The sequence below is a fragment of the Chiloscyllium plagiosum genome, unplaced genomic scaffold, assembly GCF_037043375.1.
Source record: "Chiloscyllium plagiosum isolate Xiang-an unplaced genomic scaffold, Cpla_swu_hap1 HiC_scaffold_34, whole genome shotgun sequence".
Classification (NCBI taxonomy): Eukaryota; Metazoa; Chordata; class Chondrichthyes; order Orectolobiformes; family Hemiscylliidae; genus Chiloscyllium; species Chiloscyllium plagiosum.
The window spans coordinates 46,600,971-46,627,130 of NW_028270172.1; the positions used below are offsets into that span (position 1 = coordinate 46,600,971).

Consider the following 26,160-nt stretch of genomic DNA (forward strand, 5'->3'; position numbering starts at 1 on the left):
AAGACCTCACTTATCTCTTCCGACTCAATACACAGTCTCCCACTACTGTCCTTGATCGGACCTACCCTCGTTCTCGTCATTCTCATGTTTCTCACATACGCATAAAATGCCTTGGGGTTATCCTTGATACTATCCGCCAAAGATTTTTCAGCCCTCTCTTAGCTCTCCTAATCCCTTTCTTCAGCTCCCTTCTGGCAATCCTGTATCCCTCCAATGCTCTGTCTGAACCTTGTTTCCTCAATCTTATGTAAGCCCCCTTCTTCCTCTTTACAAGACATTCAACCTCCCTCGTCAACCAAGGTTCCCTCACACGACCATCTCTTTCCTGCCTGACAGGTACACACATATCAAGGAAACGTCGTATCTGTTCCTTGAAAAAGTTCCACATTTCCACGACATCCTTCCCTGACAGCCTATGCTCCCAACTTATGCTCCTCAGATCCAGCATCGTATTTACCCTTCCCCCAATTGTAAAACCTACCCTGTTGCACGCACCTATCTCTCTCCATAACCAAAGTGAAAGTCACAGAATTGTGGTCACCATCACCAAAATGTTCACCCACTAATAGTGTTAGGTAGGGGGTAAATGTAGGGGTATGGGTGGGTTTCGCTTCGGCGGGTCGGTGTGGACTTGTTGGGCCGATGGGCCTGTTTCCACACTGTAAGTAATCTAATCTAATTGTAATCTAATCTAATCTAATCTAATGTTGTCCTTCATTGCTAAAGGGATTGAGTTTAAAAGCAGAGGGGTCATGTTGCAGCTGTACAAGGTGCTGGTGAGGCCACACCAGGAGTACAGTGTACAGTTTTGGTCTCCTTACTTGCGAAAGGATGTATTCGTACTGACGGTGTGCAGTGGAAGTTCACGAGGTTGATTCTGGAATTGAGGCGGTTGGCTCATGAGGAGACACTGAGAAGACTGGGATTATATTCACTGGAATTAAGAAAAAAGAAGTGAGATCTTATAGAAACATATAAAATTACGAAGGGAATAGATAAGATAGAGGTACAGAGGGTGTTTCCACTGGCAGGTGAAACTAGAACAAGAGGGCATAGACTCAAGATTAGAGGGAGCAGATTTAGGACTGAATTGAGAAAGAACTTCTTCACCCAGAGGATTGTCAATCTATGGAATTCCTTGCCCAGTGAAGTAGGTGACGCTACTTCAGTAACTGTTTTTAAAGCTAAGGTAGATTGTTTTTGAACAATAAAGGAATTAAGGGATGACAGTGAGAGTGCGGGTAAGTGGATCTGAGTCCATGAAAAGATCAGCCATGGTCTTATTGACTGGCGGAGTAGTTTTGAAGGGCCGGATGGCCTATTCCTGCTCCTAATGTTCTTTTTCAGATTTAGATTAGATTGGATTCCCTACAGTATGGAAACTTCGGCCCAACAAGTCCACACACTATTCTCTGAAGCGTAACACACCCAGACCCATTCCCGTACATTTACCCCTGACAATGTGCCTAACACTATTTAGCATGGCCAATTCACCCAAGCACATCTTTGGATTGTGGGAGGAAACTGGAGCACCCAGAGGAAACCTACACAGATACGGGGAGAATATGCAAACTCCACACAGATAATCGCCAAAGGTGGGAATTGAACCCGGGTCCCTGGCACTGTGAGGCAGAAGTGCTAAACACTGAGCCATTGTGACGCATGTTGTAGAAGAATTACTGAATTTTTTCACTAGTTACGGACTCCCATCGGAGATCCAATCAGATCAAGGGTGAAATTTTACTTAAAAATTATTTAGGGAAATTATGGATAGTTTAGGAATAAAACAATTCAAAATCCCTGTGTACCATTCAGAATTGCAGGGAGCGTTAGAACTGTGGCATCAAACTTTAAAGACCATGTAAGCTTATAGTCAAGACTATTCCAGATGATTAAGGTAAAGGAATTCCGTTTGTATGTTTTGCAATTAGGGAAGCACCGAATAGATCTACCAAATTCAGTCCATTTGAATTCATTTTTGGGCATGAGGTGAGAGAGCTCCTGAAATTAATTAAGGAGAAATCAATGAGTCAGGGCTCGGGGAACCACATATTTAGACTGTGTCAAAATTTAGGGAAAGATTAAATAGAGTGAGTGAGTTGACTAGACAGCTTTTAAAAGTAGTACAGCATGGATTCTGGGTAATCCAACATGGACGGTAGGAAAAGTTTTTGGCTGTAAGAGCTGCTCCTTTTTTTGAAGTATTTTAGGTGTTGGAGGTGATTTCCTCGAATTCCAGGAGCAGCAATTACTGTTTTATATGCTGTTGCATTGTTTTGGAACTTTGGGAAAAAAAAGTCAAAACAACAGCAGTTTCAAAAGGGAGAAGTGCAGCCAAAGGAAGCACATGGTGAGGACAGTGCAGGAGAGAGAAAGAGAGAGAATCTGCACAGTTACCGCCTTTGCTGTTTGAATTCATGTATCACTGGACATCGGAGTGCATCTGGGAAAATTAACAAACAGTGAAATTCACAACTAGTCTTGAAGGAACTGTTGGGCGAAGTTCATAGCACAGAATCAGATAAGTTAATTGTTTTTTAAGTCTGTCCAAGAGAAAGGCTGTATTAGTGAGTACAGTGGGTTCTTTCTTGATTATATGTTTTTGGAGGTAAATCTCTTGACTAAACTTAAAATATAAGCCATAGCTATTAATGTAACCTGGGGCAGTGTTTGTAGAGGAATAAGATGGTGTTATTTTCTGGGTCTGCAGATTGTGAAGGAGCAAAAATGGCCTTTGCAGTGATATGTACATCTTGTCAGATGTGGGAGTTTAAAGAGAGTTTAAGGGTTACTGTGGATTATATCTGCCATAAATGCTGTTGGATGCGAATCTTATCAGATCGAGTGGATCGGTTGGAGAGACAGATAGAAGCGATGAGGAATTTGCAACAGCAACAGTATGTGATCGATGGCAGTTATAGGAAGAGGGGAAGTCTCAGATACAGTCACATAGATAGGTTAACTCCGGGAAGGGTAAGAGTGGTAGGCAGCTAGTGTAGGAGTCTTTTGTGGATATACCCATTTCAAACTGGTATGCTGTTTTGGAAAATGTAGGGGGTGATGGGTTCTCAGGGAAACGTAGCACGAACAGCCACGTTTCTGGTATTGAGACTGGCTCTAATGCAATGAGGGGTATGTTGGCTTCCAAGAGATCAATTGTGTTAGGGGATTCTGTAGTTCGAGGTACAGACAGACGTTTCTGTGGCCAGCAGAGAAAAAGGAGAATGGTTTGTTGTTTCCCTGGTGCCAGGAACAAGGATGTCTCAGAAATGGTGCAGAATGTTCTCACGGGGGAGAGGGGCCAGCAGGAGGTCATTGTCCACATTGGAACTAACGACATTGGAAGGGAAAAGGTTGAGATTCTGAAGGGAGATTACAGAGAGTTAGGGCGAAATTTAAAAAGGAGGTCCTCAAGGGTAGTAATATCTGGATTACTCCCAGTGCTACGAGCTAGTGAGGGCAGGAATAGGAGGATAGAGCAGATGAATGCATGGCTGAGGAGCTGGTGTATGGGAAAAGGATTCACATTTTTGGAACATTGGAATCTCTTTTGGGGTAGAAGTGACCTGTACAAGAAGGATGGATTGCACCTAAATTGGAAGGGGACTAATATACTGGCAGGGAAATTTGCTAGAACTGCTTGGGAGGAATTAAACTAGTAAAGGGGGTGGGGGACCCAGGGAGATAGTGACGAAAGAGATCAATCTGAGAATGATACAGCTGAGAACAGAAGTGAGTCAAACAGTCAGGGCAGGCAGGGACAAGGTAGGACTAATAAATTAAACTGCATTAATTTCAATGCAAGGGGCCTAACAGGGAAGGCAGATGAACTCAGGGTATGGTCAGTGTGGAAACACTTTGGGGCCAGCGACCATAATTCTATTCATTTTAAAATCGTGATGGAAAAGGATAGACCAGATCTAAAAGTTGAAGTTCTAAATTGGAGAAAGGCCAATTTTGACAGTATTAGGCAAGAACTTTCGAAAGCTGATTGGAGGTAGATGTTCGTAGGGAAAGGGACGGCTGGAAAATGGGATGCCTTCAGAAATGAGATAACAAGAATCCAGAGAAAATATGTTCCTGTCAGGGTGAAAGGGAAGGCTGGTAGGTATAGGGAATGCTGGATGACTAAAGAAATTGAGGGTTTGGTTAAGAAAAAGAAGGAGGCATATGTCAGGTATAGACAGGATAGATCGAGCGAATCCTTAGAAGAGTATAAAGGCAGTAGGAATATACTTAAGAGCGAAATCAGGAGGGCAAAATGGGGACATGATATAGCTTTGGCAAATAGAATTAAGGAGAATCCAAAGGGTTTTTACAAATATATTAAGGATAAAAGTGTAACTAGGGAGGGAATAGGGCCCCTCAAAGATCAGCAAGGCGGTCTTTGTGTGGTGCCACAGAAAATGGGGGAGATACTAAATGAATATTTTGCATCAGTATTTATTGTGGAAAAGGATGTGGAAGATATAGACTGTAGGGAAATAGGTGGTGACATCTTGCAAAATGTCCAGATTACAGAGGAGGAAGTGCTGGATGTCTTGAAACGGTTAAATGTGGATAAATCCCCAGGATCTGATCAGGTAACCCGAGAACTCTGTGGGAAGCTACAGAAGTGATTGCTGGGCCTTTTGCTGAGTTATTTGTATCGTCGATCGTCACAGTTGAGGTGCCGGAAGACTGGAGGTTGGCAAACGTGGTGCCACTGTTTCAGAAGGGCGGTAAAGACAAGCCAGGGAACTATAGACCAGTGAGCCTGACCTCAGTTGTGGGCAAGTTGTTGGAGGGAATCCTGAGGGACAGGATGTACATGTATTTGGAAAGGCAAGGACTGATTAGGGACAGTCAACATGGCTTTGTGCGTGGGAAATCATGTCTCACAAACTTGATTGAGTTTTTTGAAGAAGTAACAAAGAAGATTGATGAGGGCAGAGCAGTAGATGTGATCTGTAGGGACTTCAGTAAGGCGTTCAACAAGGTTCCCCATGGGAGACTGATTAGCAAGGTTAGATCTCATGGAATACAGAGAGAACTAGCCATTTAGACACAGAACTGGCTCAAAGGTAGAAGACAGAGGGTGGTGGTAGAGGGTTGTTTTTCAGACTGGAGGCCTGTGACCAGTGGAGTGCCACAAGGATCGGTCCTGAGTCCTCTACATTTTGTCATTTACATAAATGGTTTGGATGCGAGCATAAAAGGTACAGTTAGTAAATTTGTGGATGACACCAAGATTGGCGGTGTAGTGGACAGCGAGGAGGGTTACCTCAAATTACAACAGGACTGAGAAGTGGCAGATGAAGTTTAATTCAGATAAATGCGAGGTACTGCATTTTGGGAAAACAAATCTTAGCAGGACTTATACACTTAATGGTCGGGTCCTAGGGAGTGTTGCTGAACAAAGAGACCTTGGAGTGCAGGTTCATAGCTCCTTGAAAGTGGAGTCGCAGATAGATAGGATAGTGAAGAAGGCGTTTGGTATGCTTTCCTTTATTGGTCAGAGTATTGTGTACAGGAGTTCGGAGGTCATGTTGTGGCTGTACAGGTCATTGGTTAGGCCACTGTTGGAATATTGCGTGCAATTCTGGTCTCTTTCCTATGGGAAAGGTGTTGTGAAACTTGAAAGGGTTCAGAAAAGATTTACAAGGATGTTGCCAGGGTTGGAGGATTTGAGCTACAGGGAGAGGCTGAACAGGCTGGTGCTGTTTTCCATGGAGCATCGGAGGCTGAGGGGTGACCTTATAGAGGTTTACAAAATTATGAGGGGCATGGATAGGAGTCCAGAACAAGAGACCTATGGGGCTACTTTTTCACGCAGAGGGTGGTACGTGTATGGAATGAGCTGCCAGAGGATGTGGTGGAGGCTGGTACAATTGCAATATTTAAGAGGCATCTGGAGGGGTATATGAATAGGAAGGGTTTGGAGGGATATGGGCCGGGTGCTGGCAGGTGGGGCTAGATTGGTTTGGGATATCTGGTCGGCATGAACGGGTTGGACCGAAGGGTCTGTTTCCATGCTGTACATCTCTATGACTCTATATAATGAAACAGGAAGCAGAAAGGAAATCAAAAATTTGCAATTTTTCTAATGAAGATCAAGTACTGGTGTTACTTGCAATGATAGCTGAACCTTTAAAAGCAAGATTTAGTGAACATTATCAAGTCGAAAGGAGATTGAGTGAGATGAATTATTTGATAAGAGCTCCAGATAGAAAGAAATCTGTGTCTCATATCAATATGCTCAAAAGATATTTTGATAGGGAAGGAAAGCGAAAGGAGAATGTGTTACTGGTTAAAATACGGAGTGAAGAACCAAGTTCAGAGGATTCTGACTTGGGCATTCATCAAATCAAATTAAATTGGACAATGAGGAAACTCTCAACAATTGGGCTAAATTATTGAGTTACCTTTCAGGAAAATCGAAATGACCTGAAAGAGTTATTACATTTGCATGGGGAGATATGTGGGAATAACTTGGGAAGTACTAATTTAATTATGCATGATGTGGATGTAGGAAAGATCTCCTAATCCATCTTAACTGGGATCAGTTGGATCATAACACTACACAAAGCATGCTGCTAAATTCTGCTTGGTTTTACAAATCTACAATTTGTATATAATAGCTATCTAAAATATAGATTTGTTGGATTTTCTGTGCCATGATATCCAAGCCTACTTTCTTATTTTACAAGGGATAACAAAAGCATTACTTCATTGGATAGAATACTCTGCTGGAAACAACATCACATCATGGTTAGTAGCGGTGGCCATACATTAACTCCAATGTTTTTGTGGCAAATATTTGGACAACAGTTCTGAACATAAAATTTGGACGATCAGCATCATCGGTTTCTGCACTGATCTATAGGTAGGGTATAGACCACCAAGAAGACAGCTAATTTCTTTTTAATTAGAATGTAGTTTCCATCAAATTAGAAGAAACTTCTAAAGTTACCTTAATCAGCAGTAACTAGGCTGAAGTTACAAATACAGGCAAATCTAAAGGCTACAGACTTGTCCTGAAGCACAGTCAGCATCCTACTCCTCTTTGTTTCTATCTCTGTCTTTCTCCATTTAAAACAACTCGAGAGCCCTCTGATTCAATGTAAAAATAACAGTTAAATGGTCCTGAAAGGATAGCTTCAAAGTGTTTCTACATGCAGATCCAGCTTAATATCACTAAAGAGAAGTATTGTTTTACTTTAAAATCCTTACCTGTGTCCAGACTTGAGTTGGTTCCAAAATTTTCTTTCTCCAAATGGACATTAAAAGAAAAAAAGCCCACATGATATTATCACTACTTATTTGGCGTGAACACCACTCATAAGCAGAAATCTGTAGCTAAAAGCCTACAGTTCCTAAAGCAATGTTTTTAAAGGGATCCAGGCCAGCAAAGGAGAAACAATAGGAAAAAGAAACAGAAACAAACAAATGGAGAAATAAATAGGGAGAGAAGCAAAACCAGTGAAATAAATAAAGAAACATTGCAGTGCACTGTCCTTCCAAACTTCACAAAAACCTGCAAAAAGATACGGAAATGTTGTATATTTGTGTAAGTATATTGGATTCTCACCATAAGATTCTGATCATGTGATGCAATGATGTCATCGGCTATTTGCAAGGAAACAACTCTGTCGAGCTTGCTGCCTTACAGACTGAACAACTTGTATAATAAAGCTCCTGCTGTTGTTAAATACTTCAGCCTCCTAACCTTCTTGAAACATAACAGAAAGCAAATACTTTCTTAATTATGGACAGGACATCCAGTGACACATTTTCTTAATTACAACTGCTCAAACATATGGTCCCATTTTACAGATCAAGTGATAGATGATCCTGAGAAAAATCTTGTTTGCTTTGAAGCAAATGGTTTGATCTAGGTATAGTCTTATGGTGCCACCTTTCTTTAAAACCTATGTGATGGAGATATTCCAGTCTGTAAAGTAGACAGCTTTCTGAATTATACAATTTCACTCCATCTTGTTCAACTGTGCCAAATCTTTTGCTGAATGTGCATGCTGCACTTCCTTGCAGAATCAATAAATGGAGTTCCATAATGTCTAAGATGTAATACTGTATCAACTTGTAAAAATTTCCGTTCATATCATTATCAAACTTCCAAGTGTTACATGGAAGTTTGCAATACAAACTCTGAGCTTATGTATAACCACTGTTGGGGGTAATATTTTACCTTTTGGAAAAAGGAGGATGTGTTATCTCATACATTAGAAGATAACATATTTGAACAATGGCTAAGTCCACACCTTTAGTGAGAACTTTATTTCAGTTGATCACACTCCATAAAATTCAAATGCAGTTGATGCTAGTTCATCATATATACATAAATCTACAGAAATAAAAAAGTTTAATTCACACTCAGTTAACTATTAATTAACATATCTATCACCAGTTCCCTTCATTAGGTATCAGGCATCCATTCAGACCATTTTAGACAATAATATCATGGCCATTAAGTCACCGTTTATTCTATCTTTTGGTGATAATGCTTATGATGTCATCACTATATTATAGTCATAGATCTGTACAGCATGGAAACAGACTCTTCGGTCCAAATCATCCATGCCGACGAGATATCCTAAATTAATCTAGCCCCATTTACCAGCATTTGGCCCATATTCCTCTTAACTCTTCCTATTCATATATCCATCCAGAATACTTTTTAAATGTTGTGATTGTACCAGCGTCACCACTTCCTGTGGCAGCTTATTCCATACACGCATCACCCTCTGCAGTGAAAAAGTTGCCCCTTAGGTCCCTTTTAAATCTTTCCCTTCTCACCCTATATCTATGCCTTATAGTTTTGGACTCGCCTACCCCAGGAATAAACACTTTTGCTGTTCACCCTATCCATGCCCCTCATGATTTTATAAATCTCTATAAGGTCACCCCTCAGCCTCCGGCATTCCAGGGAAAATAGCCCCAGCCTATTCAGCCTCTCCCTATAGCTCAAACCTTCCAACCTGGTAAAACCCTTGCAAATCTTTTCTGAACCTTTTCAAATTTCACAACATCCTTCCTACAGCAGGGAGACCAGAATTGCAAGCAACCTTCCACAAGTGGCCTAACCAATGTCCTGCACAGTCGAAACATGACCTCCCAACTTCTATATTCAGTGCAGTGACCAATAAAGGAAAGCATACTAAATACCTCCTTCACTGTCCTTTCTATCTGCGACTCCACTTTCAGGGAACTATGAACCTTATCTCCAAGGTCTCTTTATTCATCAGTGCTCCCAGGGCCTTACCATTAAGTGTATATGATTTGCCTTTCCAAAATGCAGAACCTCACATTTATGTAAGTTAAACTCCACCTAAGTCTTCTCAGCCCATTGGCCTCATCTTCTGCCTTGTGACCCTTCAACTACACGACATTCATGTCAACTTCACTGGTTACCTTGTCTCCCCTCCTCCCAGATCCAACCTTCCAACTCGGCACTGCCCTCTCGAACTGTCTTACCTCTCCATTTTCCTTCCCACCTATCTGCTCCACCTTCCCCTCTGATATACCACTATTATCCCCCACCTGCATCTACCTTATTGCCTTCCCAGCTACCTTTCCCCCACCCTCACTCTCCTATTTATCATTCAGTCCCCTTTCCCGCGCCCCCAACCCCTCCCAACATTTCTGATGGAAGGCTTATGCCGGAAACATCAATTCTCCTGCTCCTCAGATGCTGCCTAACCTGCTGTGCTTTTCCAGTGCCACATGTTTCAACTCTGATCTCCAGCATTTGGAGTCCTCACTGGCCCATCTGATCAAGGTCCTGTTTTACTGTGAGGTAACCTTCTTCTCTATCCTCTAGACCTCCAATTTTGGTGTCATCTGCATATTTACTAACCATACCTCCTATGTTCACATCCAAATTCAAAAAGCAGTGAACTCAGCACCGATCCTTCTGGCACACGCCTCCAGTCTGAAAAGCAACCCTCCACCATCACCCTCTGTCTTCTACCTTCGAGCCAGTTATGTATATAAATGGCTAGTTATGCCTGTATTCCATGTGATCGAACTTTCATAACCTGTCTACCATGAAGAACCTTGTTGAACACCTTACTGAAATCCATATAGCTGATGTCCACCGCACTGCCCCTCATCAATCCTCTCAGTTACTTCTTCAAAAAACTCAATCATGTTCATGAGACATGATTTCCCGCACACAAAGCCATGTTAATTATCCCTAATCAATCCTTGCTTTTCCAAATACATGTAAATTCTGTTCCTCAGGATTCCCTCCAACAATTTGCCCAACACTGATATCTGGTTCACCGGTCTGTTGTCACCTGGCTTTTCTTTATCACCTTTTTCCTAAATAGTGGCACCACATTAGCCAACTTCCAATATGTGACCCACGATTGTGACATTCTCAAATTCCCTTTTTTAGCTAGATTAATTGAGTATTGGAAGCATGCTGCTCAATATTATTGAGTTGTAATCTAATGTTTGTACATAATAGCTTGTTGTAATAAACGTCTGCTTGTACCACAATGTATAGCATAAGCATTGCCTCATCAGAGAACCTAGCCTTCTGGAGGCATAATCACATCAGTTGGGGCAGGAAGGGTGAGTTGTGGAGATGTTTGAGCATAGTCCAGAATGGATGAGTAGGAGGCACATTAAATTCAGTCCTGGATGTGGGGATTGCTGTGAGCTGAATTCCAAGCCCATCGTGTTCCTATCTCTGCTGTGAAGGATGTGTTAGTGGATGGGAAAAGAGGAGGCTGCAGTGAGGGTAAATAAAAGGAGAAGGCAGTAAGCAGGAGAGGAGATGAGGAGGCTGCAAGTACGGGGTTGATGCAAAGGCTGGGCCTGAAAAGAGTATGCTGCAGTAGGAGAGGCTGCAAAAAAGGAGGGGAAAGGAAGCAGCTGCATGGCAAGGAAGAAAAGGAGGAAGCTGCAAGTGATAAGGGTTTATTACAGCTGTGGGGTTGAAAATAGGGAGCCAGTCGATGTGGTTTACTTAGACTTTCAGAAGACTTTAATAATAGATCATGCATGGAATTAGGGGTACAGTACAGACATGAAATAAATTATAGGAGGAATAAATTTATCATTTTTCAAGAGGCAGGCTGTGACTCCTAGGCTATTGCAGGGATCAGTACATGGATCCTAGCTATTTACAATACATTAATGATTCAGATGAGGGAATTAAATGTAATCTCTCTAAGTTTGCAGATTACAAAGCTGGGTGGGAGAATGAGCTGTGATTTGAGTACAGGAGCAGAGATGTCCTGCTACAATAGTACAGGGCCTTGGTGAGACCACACCTGGAATATTGTGTGTAATTTTTGTTTTTCTTATCTGGTTATGGAGGCAGCGCAACAAACAGTTACCACCCTGATTCTTCAAATAGCAGGACTGACGTTTGAAGAGAGACTGAATCAGTTAGGACTATATTCACTAGAGTTTAGAAGACAGAGCGGGAGTCACATAAAAACCTATAAGATCATAATAGGACTAGATAGAGTAAATTCAGGAAGAATAGGGAGTCCAAAACCACGACTCATGTTCTAAGTACATAATAGGTCCTTTACAACTGATATAAGGAGAAATTTCTTCACCCAGAAAGTGGTGAACCTGCCACAGAAAGCAGTTGCAGCCAAAACATTGAATGTTTTCAAGGAGTTAGATTTAGTTCTTAGGGCGAAAGAGATCAAATCATAAAGGAAGAAAGTGGGAACAGGGTGTTGAGTTGAATGGCCAGCCATGATCACATTGAATGGTCGAGAAAATTTGATGGTCTGAATGGTTTATTCCTGCTCCCATTTTCTATTATTCATTGCTAAGTGGCGATTGAAAAAAGGATGAGGAAAGAGGGTGAAGAAAAGGATGTGATTGCAAAGGAGAGAAGGATAGGAGGAGGTCTATAGGGGAGACAAGGAAATTAGTTGACTGTAAGGGGAAGTAGAAGGAAAAGTGGATACTGCAAGGCTTTCGAGATTGTCAACAAAGCAATTCTTAACTAACAGAGAGCCAGGAAGTTCAAAATCATCCAGGTCATTTAATTCTATTAAAGCAGGAGTGGTGTAGGGTTAACATTTAGTTGATGTTATTGTAAGGAACACTGAATTGTTAAATTTTAATTAGGAATTGACCTCACCGGTTAATGGAGAATGTGTTTAGGATCGTGGCATTTTTGTGTAGAAACATGTTGCTTATTTTGGAAAAGAGTTTAGTTGCTAACTTATACTGAATATATAATAAAACAAAGAACTGTGGATGCTGGAAACTGAAATGAAAACAGAAATTACTGGAGAAACTCAACAGGTCTGGGAGCATCTGTACTGAGAAAGCAGAGTTAATGTTTCAGATCTGGTAACCCTTCTTCAGGATCTATACTGGTATTTTTATGTCAATTTAAATGGTGTCTAGGAAATTAAAGCTTTCTCGGTGTCTTGTGGCTTTGTTTAATGGGAGATTGGTAATTGAAGATATTGATTAATTCTTCTAATTACTGATTTTGTGTGAGTCCAGATATACTATTGGTCAAATCAGAAGCTCCTCCATCACTGTATCTTTAATTTGACTCATAGCTATAGACTCCTGTCCGTGACTACTAACCAACCAATTGCTTCTCCTGCAACAAAATGTCAAGGTCATTCTTACTGCCTCTCTGGCTCTACAGTGTCTGCAGCCCCAATTCTAGCTCAGTAATTCTGAGGGGAAAAGCTGCAGCCATCTTTTGCCAGCTATGATACTTCTGGATTGTAATGTACTCCAATAACTTTCACACCTGCCCTGCTGTCTGTCTAAACATATCTATTTTCCAGATTAGATGATGAGTTACTAATTCAGTAAAACAAAATATTAAGCAAGTTTACTTTCAGCCATGGAAACAAAAAAAAACTCACGTCTACTAGAGGTAATACAAATCAAATAAAATTCAGCATATCCTTTTTTTGCACTAAATTCCTTACTTGAACTAAATTCCTGACATTAACACAATATTTAAGAAGCGATGTTTCCTGATCACACTATTTTACAAACTCAACAGATGTAAAGTAGACAGAGAAATTGAGGGAATGGAATCGAGTCCTTTTCAGGAAATGGGATAGGAGGAAATGGCATCAAAAATCAAAACAGGGAATCAGGAAATTAGGATGTATATTGATTGCTGACATGACCTAGAAGAGGAGGCTATGGGTAGAACCCTGTAGGTTGTGGTAGGGTTTGTGGCAGAATTCGATGAAAGTCCATTGAGGCCTATCTTGATGTCAGGAAGATCCCTCTCTATCTGTTTGCTTTTGATAAGTGCCACGGCAAGTTTCTCACTAGGCAGCAGCAAGTTGTCAATCAATGAAGATTATTGCATGTTAAGAATCTTGTTATTGACCCAATTATTGACTCATTAATATTCAGCTTTCTATCTAATTGAACAGGCTGATTAAGTTAGAAAACTCAGTATTAAAATTAGAGTGGGTACATGGCAAACCCATCTCGCTGCTTGCTCCAAAGGATCGTGACATTGTATACAACCAAACAACTTTTTAAAGCACAAGCATTGGGCACCAGATGCACACATCCCATTACACACATCCTGCATCCAACATTTTCCAATCTCTCCCAACCATCATGAAACATCTTTGATGTACTGACAGGGTACTCTGAAGCTCAGACTTGCATTGTAGGGTGTTTCAGTAACTAGTATTGAAAGATTTCTGCAGCGCAGAGAGGAGCCCAGCTGAAGAATTAGAGCAGGCTGCTCACTTGCTGTTTCAGTTCTCACTCCATTTGTACTTAACTGCATGCTCTCAGCATCCATGCCTTGTCTTGCCTAGCTGTGCCAATTCGCACAGTCAAATAGGCAGCTTGCCATGTTGGTCAGTCAAGGAAGTGTGCATCTTGCTGTATGGCAGTGTATTATTTTTGTTTCGCACCTGTTCAAGTGCCTGCAGTTTATATGGCAAACACACTGCAAGTGCAGCAAACAAGCTGCCATGTCTCAAAGTTTTAGTGGAGTAGTCCTCACTGAAGTCCATATCAGTCAGGGGTCTCAGCACAGTAAGTCAAGGGTACCCACTTTCTCACACTGTTACAGGGGAATAACCATGGTTAGGCATCCATTCGTGATGTTCTTGGTCAGGGAGTCCCTGCCGCTGCAGGCAATCAGTCCTGTGGCTCCATAGCACCCTGTCCAGGGAGAGAGGGAAGTTGTAGGGTTAACCTGGTCAGGGAGTTATGCAGCTTCCAATCAGAAGTTTGGGAACTTGACGTCTGGGGCTATCTGGTTAGGTCACTCAACAGTCAATCTGTTGAATCCATCCATAGAAAATAAAGGGAAAGTGGGATAACAAGTGGGCTACTGCCATTGGAAAGAGACTTGACAAGTTATTCTTTAGGATCGGGAAGTGAAGGCTCGGGATGAAAGGCAGGTGACAGCTGTAAAGGGGGATAACAATTTTTGCAAAGGAATATGAAATAGCATAGATGGGAAAGGGATCATGTGGGAAACGATTTCATTCACAGTCAACAGCACCCTGGCTTCAAAGGAAGGGAGGTAAAACAGTGAATGACCTCACTTGGAATGGTCACCTCCTATCTTAGAGGCGAGGGTGAAAAGTGGGCAAGTGCAGGCTTATATATTACATTAAGTTGGAAAGGGACCTGGGGAGCTGCAAAGCCTGTGGTGTTTACAGGAAAGGCTACCAGCAAGAGCATTTGTATTTTAGGGGCTCACTGACACACAAACGTGGGATTGAGCTGGAAACCAAAGTTGTATGATGGGAAAGAAAATGGCTGCAACTACAATGGTACAAAGCAAATGACTTGATCTGTGAGGAAGGGACTGAGGGCTAAATGAAGTTAGTGCTTTTGAAGGGAAAGAGCATTATGCGCAAGCTCAGAATATAGACCAGTGGGGTCCCTCATCCTTTGCCATTCTAATGCATTGCCCATGTTTGCTTTGCACCTCCCTGCCTGAGACATCGCTGAACATCTCATTCACACCAATGGTTTGGGATCCAGAAGCCAGGAAACCAGAGGGATGTTTTAGGATAAGGGCTAAAGATGTCTGCAGTATCAATTGTCCTCTATATACATTGTTCCTATTGCTTCCAGATGATGCATCAGGCTCTCGTCACAGATATCCAACAATGGAACGTCATTTGTGGCCATGAAGTTATGCCTCACGTCGAACAATGATGCGACATAAAGAGACAAACAACCAGAAGTAAAGCAAAAGCAGTGCAATTTACAAAACAATAGTGCAAAATAACATAAATGCATTGTCACCTGTGGCACCAAAGTGCTCTCAATAAGTTTTCTTTGTCTTCTCCTTCCCATTACGTATTAAAGCACTCTTGGTTCCGCAGCTGCATTGGAAGGAGACTGCATGGCAGTAGAGGTCGTTGACCCTGAAAGTTTGGTCAGGTGACCATGGGAGTATTGTGTCTGGATGGGCCAGATATGCTCAACATTCTCTTGCAGATGCAAGTTAATCCTCCTCAGTATGAACATCCTAGGGTCAGAAGAGTGCAAGCAGGTTGGAGATGGTGGGCCTGGCCACCTCTGGAGTGACCTGAGTGGCGGTGAGGTCCAAGATTTTCTCCATATAGAATTATAGCATCACTACAATGCAGATAGAGGTCATTCAGCCTATCGTGTCTGCACTGTTCCTCAAAAGAGCATCCCACAGTTAATCCTCCTAGCCTGCAAACTATGGGGCAAACTCGCAAAACCAATCCACCTAACCTGCACATCTTTGGGAGAAAACCAGAGTACCCAGAGGGAACCCATGCAGACACCAGGGGAATGTGCAAACTTCACATAGACAGTTGAGCGATGGTAGAATGAAGCCCAGGTCCATTTTAGTGTGAGGAGTCTAATGCTAAGCTTCACCTTGAATGGCTCTCTGCTTGGGTTATAGGCTGTCTTCTCCTGTAGTTAGAAAGGGAGGAGTTTAGTGAGAATAAAGTGCTTAGCATAGCTGTTACTCCTAGTTCATGGGAAAAAGGTTAGGTGTTCTGAGGGAGTGAATAATCTGTGTGGGAGTGTGCGAGTTGAGGTGGTTTGAGATTGTGGGTGGTGACAAGCAGGATGATGATGCTGGTAATAGTGGGAATGGCAGAACCTGTGTCTTTGTGGAAGTTTGGTGCAGTAGTAGAAACAGAGTGAGTGTGAGATTGCAGAGAAAAGAATGGGCCTGTACCCTGATGCAATTAAGAAGGTCATTGACCTTCCTCCAGCAATGCCAACTATTCCCCACACTAAGAAGATGGTATTGACCTGGTAACTTTGGACCAGACTGCCAAGGTCTATTGGCATGGCCTTCTGTGCTGGTCTTCCAGGGAGTGAATTCCTCTCATTTGCACCACCTCCTTGACCAGGATCCTTGTCAGAGAATCAGGGTGCCATTATTCCTTTCTCCAACACCTTCTGCAAACATTTTTGATCAGGCAGGATAGATTCGGAATGCCAGTGCTCATCTGGGTGCACAATGGCGTTTTAAAAGTAGTACAATCACAAGGGATGCTGGTCTTACGGCAGACACCTGCTGAGTGTTTTTCTGGGAATGACATATTCTAAGACTGGAATCAAATGTGACTGACTCCATAAGGATGGAGTAGATAGTTAGTAATGTGAGTTTGAGAAGTTAGAGCCGAAAACATACCAGACCTTGGGGCAGAAATCCCACCAAAAAACTTGAAGCAACTCAGACTTAACCAAGTAAGATTCAGTCCTGTAATTTAGGGAGGGAAGAGACAGAGTTAGACTTTGTGATGGGAAGTGTTGGAGATCGCAGTGTTGTTTTTCTAATTAACTATAAAAGATTAACTTAAAATCTCTGATTGGTTTACTGTGCAGTTATTTGATTGTTTTGAATGTGATATTCCAGTCCATTGTCATTGAAGTCAATTTTAGAACATTGTAATTTAGAGTTTGCAGTAGCAGTAATGTGATTAATATTTTTACGAAACTTATTTATAATCCTACTTGTAATGAACCTCAGTAAAAATGAATAAAGGATTATTTAATGAGAAACTGGATTTCACAACTTCATTGACCAAATATTTACTTGGCCCTGAAGGTTTTGCAAGGAATCAAATGGTCAAAAAGTAACCTTCAGGCTCCTACTACTCAGACCCTTTGGCATCATGGTAGCCCACAAACCCACCAACACACTAAAACAGCAGCTAATGAACTTGAAAGACCCTGTGCAGCCAACAAGTAAAACTAATGTAATTTACAAAATATCGTGCAAGAACTGTAACAAACACTGTATTGAGCAAACAGGCAGAAAACTAGCCACCAGGATATATGAACATCAACTAGCCACAAAACGACATGACCCTCCCTCACTAGTATCCTTACATACCACTCCGACTTGGACAACACATCCATCCTAGGACAAGCCAAACAGAGACACGCACGAGAATTCCTAGAAGCATGGCATTCCAACAGGAACTCTTTCAACAAACACATCATGTTCGACCTCATCTTCCACCCCCTGAAAAAAAGAACAGGAAATGACATCACCACAAGAAATGACATCACCAATCCAAAGAAACACAGACATATAACCAGAAAGCAGGAATTATCAGCAGTGCTTCGCCCGGAGGCCCACTGAAGATGTCTGGAAATGAACCTTCCAGCTCAGCTAATAAACCTACATCCAGAGCCTTCAGAAATTTAACAGATTGCTGCATATGAGCTTGAAGATAAATAGCTTGCAAGAATATATAGGTAAAGAAAGTAATAGTATCTTGAATCCTAATCAAGATAAATAAACACTAAAGTCACCATATTTTACTTGCTTTAGTCAAGCTTAACATTGAAATATTTGTAAACTGGGTAGAATCTGGGTTTGGGAAATCAGGCATTCAATGTTTCCATGACCTTGGCAGCGCAATGATTAGGTTGAATTGAATTCTATAGGTTTATTACATAGCAAGAGTATAATTAACGTAGCTCAGTTTGGAGACTGCTAGACTAGAAAATCTAAAGATTCCTGGTTCAATCTAAGATTTTGAAAAAAAAACAGGTTGGATTAAATTTCAGTCTTTGTACTAAGGTAGTGTGGCTGAGTGGTCTAAAGTGCTAGGCTTAGACTCCAGCCCTTATAGGAGTTTGGATTTAAATATCATTACTGTAACAATTCTAGCTGATATGAAACAAAAACTGAAATTGCTGGAGAAACTCAGTAGGTCTGGTAGAGACAGCAGACTTAATGTTTTGAGTTCAATAACCCTTCAACATCGACTGAATTGCTTCAGCTATTGTTTTTGGGCAAGCAAGAGTCAGATCCAATTTCACATCATGCTTTTAATAGTAATTAGTTTAAAATATGCAATAGTACTATCCTGATTTCTGGGCCAATAGGTTCCATCTGTTTCAACGGCGTGTCATAACATGTCTGAACAGATATTGATTAACAATATCTGTACCAAGAGTATAATCAAGGTGCTTACCTTAAGGGTGTTCAGGTCTATTCCCCATGTGAAATCTTGTAGGAGGATGGGCATCAGCACCAATTTAATTTTCAAAACTAATAGTTGCCTGCTTTATGCCTCCCTCCCTTTTTGAATAAGGGTGTTGCATTAACATTTTTTTCAATCCTCTGGGACTTTTGCAGAATCTAAGGATTCTTGGAAGACTGCTAACAGTGTATGCACTATTTCTATTGGTACTTCCTTTATATTGAAAGATGTAATGTATCAGGGGACTTATCGACTTTTAGTCCCATTAGTTTCCCAAGTACTTTTTTTTAGTGATAGTTATTGTGTTTATTTCCTCCTTCCCTTTGGTCTCCTTTGATCACTCATTGGTAGCCATGCTTCAATGTGAAAATTGACTTATAAATGATAATAGTCTATTTATTCAATGATATGTTTTTCGATTGATCAACATCATTGCAGTTAAAACTGGAGTTTGCATGGCCAAGTGCATGTAATTGTGGGGTTTAGTTCCCTAGGACAGTTAACATTTTTGAAATAGCCCATCTGTCTTTCTTACTGCTGTGTGAGTAGTGATATTTACTTAAAATAGTTTCCAGCCTGTTAAAAAGATGGTAGTGAGCAGCTTTCTTGAACTGCTGCAGACCATTTGGTTTAAGTCATTAGGGAGGGAATTCTAGGATCTTGACATAGTGGCATTGGGAATATATTACTAAACAGGATGGTGAGTCACTTAGAGGAGAACTTGAAGGTAATGGTATTCCTATGCATCTGATGTGCTTGTCCTTCTCAATGATATGATTGTGGATATGCAAGATGCTATCTTAAGGAGCTATGGTGAATTTCTAAAGTGCGTTTTGTAAAAGGTACATGTTGCTACTTACAGTTGGTCATGGAAAGATGAATGTTTATAGATATGGTGCTAATCAAGTAGGCTGTTTTGCCCTAGATGCTATTCAAACGTTTGTTGTTGGGGATTGCACAGATCCAGGCAAATGAGATCTTTCTGTCACACTGCTGGCTTGTGCTTTAAAGATGTTGGACAGGTTTTGTGGAGATGTGTTACTGCAGGATTCCTAACCCCTGACCTGCTCTTGTAGCCACAATATTTATATGGCCAGTTCAGTTGAGTATCTGGTCAATGATAACCACAAGGTAGTGGGGGTTTCAGTTATGGTAACGGCATTGAATGCCAAGGGATGATGGTTAAATTGTTGATTTGACTGTAATCGATTGATCCTAAAGTTAATTCTTACCTTGAGCTGTCTTCGAGAACTTTCCACATCTTTTCTGGATCCTTCTGATTAATTTTATTGATTCTCTGAAGCTTTTCCCTGCCAATGGCAAATCAGATTTTCAGAGGTCTTTTCTTGGAATCACTTATTGCTTAATGTATAAAATGTATATGTTATTTACACAGTCGCAATTCAGTAAAGGTATCACTTGCTGCCCAGTCCATAGCATAGTGTTTACTTTGCAATTTTTTATCAACTTCTGCGTTTTTGTTTCACAAGTAGAGAACTGTGCAGTGTTCCTGCTTATTCCTTGTATTAGTTTTGCTTCTCTTTCTTTTTGTTTCTCATTTTTTGCTTGGGATTTCCTCTATTTTTGCCACTTGCTGTTCCTTTCCTGACCATACACCCTTCAAAAGTTTTGGGCCAGATTTTCCACTGAGTGGCAATCTAACAAAAATTGCCATTCTGGATTTTATTTGATGTGGAAAAAGGGAGCTCTGCATTTCTGAGAGGAGATTCTGCTTGGTATCCCTCAGAAATTCAGAGATGTATTTAGACTCTGACGGTTCTTTCATAGCATAAAATCAGCAGAGGAAGGGAAACTAAGCACCCTTTTTTCATTAGTCAACTGACAGCTACTGTCAAAGGGTAAGTATATAAGCTAAGTGGCATGTGAGGTAAATAGGATATGGTGTATATGTAGTCTGCCAAGGTGCAAAGTGGCAAGGGGGCAGATAAATGTTTAGGGTTGGTTGGAATGGGCTGGAAAAATTAGATCTGACGACAGGTTGAGGAGGGTGAGTGTTGTGTCTGGGAGTTTTGATGCAGCAGCAGGGAGATCAGGCCAGGCCCAATGGGAGGAATGAGGGAAGGAGGTAGGGGGGAAGGTTCAGGTCAAGGTTGGACGCAGGACTATGTGATCAGGTTCAGTGAGAGGGGATTCAGTTTGAGTTGGGTCTGATGATAGGCTTTGGGTGAGCAAAGTGGGGGGGGGTACAGTGGCATGGTATGGGGTCAGGTGCAATGGCAGAGTGAGGGAGAAGATGTGAAGGGTTGCATCCATGGTTATAACGGGGAAGATGTTTGGTGTCAAGTTTGGCAGGGAATTCGATCTGACAGTAGTAGTGAGGAGGGTATCCAGTTTGGTGACAGAGTGGGTGTGTTGCATCCTGCCACAGTGTGAAAGGTCAGGGTATAGGTCAGTTAGATTATGTATTTAACAGGCTAACTCTTCCTGAGTAGCTATTTTATTTACTTTTGTCGGAATTATCTGAAGTCTCAGATATTTTATGGAGACTTTTGGAGGGGTCCAGACATTGAGGAATTGATCGGATTGAAAATTCTATTTTCCAGGAAATTCCTTTGGATTTTGCTATAATGGTGATTCCATAGAGAGCCCATACAGAACTCTGGCCAATGTTGGCATTACAATTGTCCAGCTCTTAAAATCTACTCCAATTAACTTGAGAAGTTAATCGGTACGATGGCACAGTGGTTAGCACTGCTGCCTCACAGCGCCAGAGACCTGGGTTCAATTCCCACCTCAGGTGACTGACTGTGTGGAGTTTGCACATTCTCCCCGTGTCTGCATGGGTTTCCTCTGGGTGCTCCGGTTTCCTTCCACAGTCCAAAAATGTGCAGGTTAGGTGAATTGGCCATGCTAAAATTGCCCATAGTGTTAGGTGAAGGGGTAAATGTAGGGGAATGGGTGTGGGTGGGTTGCGCTTCAGCGGGTAGGTGTGGACTTGTTGGGCCGAAGGGCCTGTTCCCACACTGTAAGTAATCTAAAGTACAAGCTTATCATTTAAAAATTTATGGACATGCATTTGCAAGTTTCAGACTCTAGGTGGTGCTCATGCCAAAAGAAGAAAAATTAAGTTACAGGGACTTTGTTTTTGTGCTAAATTGGCAAGACAAAATGGTGGAAATATACCTTTGCACAGGCAAAGTTTGCTTGGTGTAGAATATATTTTTAAAATGTTTTCTAGCAGCATTTTCTTTAATGAAAGCTTTGCAGTTGTGCTGTGAAATGTATTAAACTGCTGTAGCTTTTTGGAAAGAAAAATTGGATCCACAAGTTGTCTTTTCATTTTTTTTATACAGGGGAAAGAGTGAGAAATAGAGTATTTACTTCCTCCGCATAGGTCTAAAGCCTGCAGCTTGGCTGCTCCTTGCAATTTCACTTTTGGGAAAATTCCTCTAGCTTGAAACAAGTTAGATTTTCATCTAAAATAAACTAATTGTGTCTTCTATACTCACAGAATTCTGACTGTCTAAATCCTCTTCCACGGCTGCTTACTATGATGTGTGTTTTGCTTCTAGCAGTGCATCTTTACCTGATATAGCAATGTTTATGTTATCTCCCATATCGTAAGAGTTTAGACAGGGGAATGTGGTATTGAAGAATCTATTTATTACAGCCCTGATACCTCAGTGTCAGGGCAATATTAAGTTGATGGTTGTGGTTTAAGATAGCAATGATCTGGACATCCTCTTATGATTGTACAATTGTACTTCCTTGAATACTACTCTTTCTTCTCCTCTAACATCTCAATGAAATTATTAACTTATATATGCTACTATGTCGTTTGAAATTGCTGATTTGTTTTCAAAATATCCATGTCTAATCACTTCTACCAATAGTCTGATATTGTCTTCACAATGGCCCTACAGTTATTGTTAATCTGATGTAAACTTGAATGTTAGAACAGTATTTGCAAATTGTTTTTAATTGATTGCCAGCATGACCTTAGCAAGCCAATAAAACTTTATTAGTATGCATCAATGCTTAGATCTACTAGTAATGTCTAGCAAGCTGAAGAATTTTGGATGAAAATGCAAAAATGTGCTTATGCTCACTTGGTGCTACTATGTCATATTAATACATATTATAAATGCATAACATGCAATACTAATGATTATTTTGATTCCTGTGAGTTATTAAGGCAGAAGACTATTATGATGAATCATGTTTGACAATATGACATTATTTTTGAAACACTTTCCTCGTGATCATGTCAAGAGAATTGATATGTTTCTACGTAATAGTAATTAGGTAGTCACATAAATACCTGATAGCATTCAACCAAGTAGTAGCAGTTAATTAATATGTTGTTCTGTCTCTACTTAACCTTTTTGAAGGATTCTTAATAATTACTCAATGTCTGTCCTTGCTTGAATCAGAAACAAGGAAATATATTCCCCTTTCTTTCTCTGTCCCTGATGGTTAATTACTGTCTGACACTTATGGTTTTTGCTGAATGTCATATGCTATATAATATCAATACTGTCTTCATAATTTGAATCCTTAATGGTGTTACAAATGAGCGAGGTAAACTGAATTATTTTAATTGTTCTCCTTTCCTGTCCATAACAGAGTTTTTCTTTTCCCTTAATTTTATTACAGTTCCCTTTTCATTAGAATGCTGTGTGTTCTTTCCCTGCACCAAATCCCCAGCTTGGATGGAATGAAGTGTCAGAAAATTGCTGATTCACCTGCGAAGTATGTCTGGGGCCTTGGATAGTGAAAAGGGAAGAGGTAATTGGGCAGGTGTTACACCTTCTGAAATTGCAAGGGCAGGTGCTGTGGAATTGTTATAAGATACTGGGAATGGAGGAGGAGTAGACCAGAGTGTTCCAAAGAGAGTGATCCCTGTGGAATGCTGATAAAGGTGGGAGGGATTGCGACTTCATTTGAAACAGAATTCTTTTTAAACAAGCTTTTCAAGATCTAAAGTGAACAGCTGAGTTTTTTTATTGTAAATTTAGAGGTTAAAAAATGCTACACATCTTAAAGGGTTTTTTTACAAAAGTTTTGTTTTTGAAAAGCCAAATAGATTTTTTAAAAATAAGGAGTTGTGTTTTTGTTCGGAGAGTGCTCCACATGGTCGGCTGTGGAGAAGATATTCTTTCTTCAAGAGATTTATTGAGAGGAGTCATTTTATGTTCAATTAAACAGGCAAGTGAATTTTATTTAAGTTTCATATGTTTTATACATATGTTTTAATTTTTTCCATTTTAACATCAGTTTTTGTAAGTAATGAAAGTTGGTTTATTTTATATATCAGGTGTTATTGAAAGTTTCTTTTTTTGGCTTAGTGTTATTAAGAGAATATATGAAGTACACAGTGAGATAGCTAATAGATTTAGAAAGGATAGTACATAACACGATCAGTCAGATAGACGGATGACTGTCAGTAAAAATAAGACAATAGTTCAAAAGTCTTCAGTGCCTATTCCATCAAATAGATATTCAGTTTTTGGAACTGTTGAAGGGGATAGTCTCTCTGAAAAAAATGGAAAGGGTAGTCAGTTATTGGACACTTGGAATGATTCTTACGTTAGGCAGCGTTTGACAAAATTAATAGAATTATTGTTATAGGGAATTCTCCTGTCAGGGGGGTTAAACAGGAAATTCTGTGGCAGTGAGTGTAAATTTAGGATGGTTTGTTGCTTTCCTGGTGCTAGGATTAAGGATTTTTCTAAATGTTTCAAGCAAATTGTTAAAGGTGAGATTGCAAAGCCAGAAATTATTGTACACATTGGTAGGAATGACATTTTAGGACAACGGTTAAAGCAGTACAGAGTGAATTTAAGAGGTTAGGTAGAAGTTTGAAAAAAAGAACCTTAAAAGTCAAAATCTCTGGTTTACTCTCAATGTCAAACTCAAACAAAGTAAGGAACAAAAGATAAAGGAGATAAATCAGTGGCTGAAGGGCTAGTGTATTGTTCAGGGATTCAGGTTTTTGGACAATTGGAATATCTTTTGGGATAAAAAACACCTGTACAAAAAGGATAGGTATCGCCTAAACTGGAAAGAGACCAATATCTTAGCAGAGAGATTTATTCATTCCATTAAGGGAGACTTTATACTGATAGAGAAAACGAGTGGAGGAATTCTAAATAGCAGTATGAATGGAAAGATTGATGGGAAAGGTTCTGAATGTGAAGAGAGCACATTAATTAGAAAAGAAAGACTAGACAGAGTCAGATTGTAGTAACTCTGAAGAACTAAATTGCATTTATTTCAATGCAAGGTGTCTTACAGGTAAGGCTGATGGACTCAGGGCATGTTTAAGAACATGGGATTCGGGTGTCATTAGTATTATAGAATCTTGGCTGAGAGATGGACAAGACAGACAGCTCAATGTTCCAGGTTTTAGATGCTGTAAGAAGGATAGAAAAGGAGGCAAGAGAGGAGGGAGGGTGGCGTTTTTGATTAAGGAATGCATTACTGTTGTAACTAGAGAAGATATTTCTGAAAAATCGTCCAATGAAAATATATGGGTAGAAATTAGAAGTAAGAAAGGAAAGATCACCTTGTTAGGATTGTACTATTGAGGATCTGAAACCTGAATACAGGCTGAGGTGACTAGTTGTTATCAGGGGCAACAACTTAACAGATGCTCTTAATAACTTAGGTGGCAACAAGATGGCTTCTCGATGCTATTAACATGACAAAATGGCTTCTAGGCTGCAAACTGACAATTCTGTAAAGCTCCATAAAATGATTTTTAAGTTACTAACTGCTAATTCTGCTATAGCTGCATAAGTGATTAACCACAATCTGCTTCAATAGAGAGATCAGCAGACAATGTGCCTTTTAAAGCATGGAAATAACTCAACTAGATAAGATATTACTAGCCATCCTAACTGTCCTTCAGAGGCAGGTGCATTGGCTCAGTTAGTGAGATAAGGGTGGCCTAAGTGTTGGAAAATAAAGTTGGTTCCCAGGAAATATCATTGGACCAAGTAACAAGCAGTATCGTGTATTGATTGGTAATTATTTGAATGTACTATGCAATCATAGCCTGTACCCTTCCTTAGGAAAAGTATAAAAATGTCTTTGTTTTAAGCCATGTGTGCAGCTCCTCCGAGGAATACGGAAATATACAACCTCTGTTTCTGATGCTGTGTACCCGGCCGTATGAAGAAATAAAGAATGAAGTCTTAAAGAATCAGACTGATTGTGAGTGCTTATTGATTGACCACGGAACAGAGAGACTCACCCCGCAGGTCCAGATCTTCAGTATAAGCCCACCAATAATAAGTGGAAAATTGAGAAAAAATATGTAGGGAGATCTCAGATATGTGTAAGCATAATAAGGTTGTAATAATGGGGGATTTAATTTTCCGAACATTAACTGGGGCTACCATAGCGTTAAACATTTGGATGTGAAGAAATTGTCAAGTGTTCAAGAAAATTGGCTTTATCAATATGTACATGCTCCTACTAGAGAAGGAGCAAAACTAGAACCTCTTTTGGCAATAAGGTAGGGCATATGACTGAAGTAAAAGTGGGGGAACACTTTGCGTCTAGCGATCGTAATTCTATTACAATTAGTTCTCGGATAACACGTGTTCTGGCAGTGCAATTTACTTACAATGTCGCTGAGGCATTAAGGAATGGGAGTCTGAGAACGCTTACTTCTGTTGGCAGTAGCGTGATTCCAGAGGTAATCATTTCACATGCTTCGTTCTGCGCATGTGCCAATGTCAGCTGCAGACAGAACAGCTCT

At 40.5% G+C, this 26,160-nt stretch overlaps 1 long non-coding RNA gene across 2 annotated transcripts in view; it reads left to right on the top strand.

Moving 5' to 3' along the window:
• The window catches only part of LOC148141158 (uncharacterized), a 42,699-nt gene extending 17,105 nt beyond the window's left edge, over positions 1 to 25,594 (top strand). The window contains exons 2-4 of one of the 2 annotated variants that reach the window (XR_015752902.1): positions 15,073 to 15,184; positions 23,049 to 23,180; positions 25,498 to 25,594. This is a non-coding gene — a long non-coding RNA (uncharacterized LOC148141158). The remainder of the gene's footprint in view (positions 1 to 15,072; positions 15,185 to 23,048; positions 23,181 to 25,497) is intronic. The other variant, XR_015752903.1, reaches the window with a different exon arrangement.
• The last annotated feature ends 566 nt before the right edge of the window (positions 25,595 to 26,160 follow it).